The sequence below is a fragment of the Myripristis murdjan genome, chromosome 5, assembly GCF_902150065.1.
Source record: "Myripristis murdjan chromosome 5, fMyrMur1.1, whole genome shotgun sequence".
Taxonomy (NCBI): Eukaryota; Metazoa; Chordata; class Actinopteri; order Holocentriformes; family Holocentridae; genus Myripristis; species Myripristis murdjan.
In genome coordinates, this window is record NC_043984.1 from 36,427,379 (window position 1) to 36,428,150 (window position 772).

The following is a 772-nucleotide window of genomic DNA, read 5'->3' on the forward strand; positions in this document are numbered from 1 at the left end:
AATAATAATAATAATAATAATAATAATTATCCCCTCAATATTCACTCTTTTTTTCTTTTTTTTTCTTTTTTTTTTACCAAATACAAGTAAACCAGGATTTTAAAAAAAATTAAGGAACAAATAAAACAACGTCTAATAAAATCAAAACTCTGAGATTAAATTTAGATTTTCCATAATAATTTCAGGATTTTAAGATTATATACAATTAAGCCAGTCATTTCAAACTGTGGGCTGGAAAATTCAGACTTTGACTTCTGAGTTTATGCTCAGAATTTTGACTTTAATCTCAAATGATCTACTTTATTCTCAGAAATGTTTTATATCTGGCTTAAACTTCAATGTTTGACTTTAAATTCAGACGTGAATCTTAAAGTTTTACTTAATTCTCAAAGGAAATTATATTTTTTATGATTTTCTTTTTTTTTTTTTTTTTTTTTTTACCCTGGACATAAACAGATGAAAATTAAACACATTTGCTGCATATTTTTTATTTTTATTTCAGTCAAGTCTGCAAACAAACAAGACATTTTTAGTTCAGTTAAGCTTTTTCACAAAGTACAGTTTTTATTTTAAGTTTTTTAATGTAAGATAATGTTTTAAGTTTTTTTTGTTTGAGTGCCTGTTTGTGTGTGTGCGTGTGTGTGCGTGTGTGTGTGTGTGTGTGTGTGTGTGTGCGTGTGTGTGTAATGAAGGGCGTGGTGGCGGAGGTGCAGGGTGTGACGCTGACACACACTGTATCATACCGTCCAGGTGAGACAGTGTTTATAAAGCG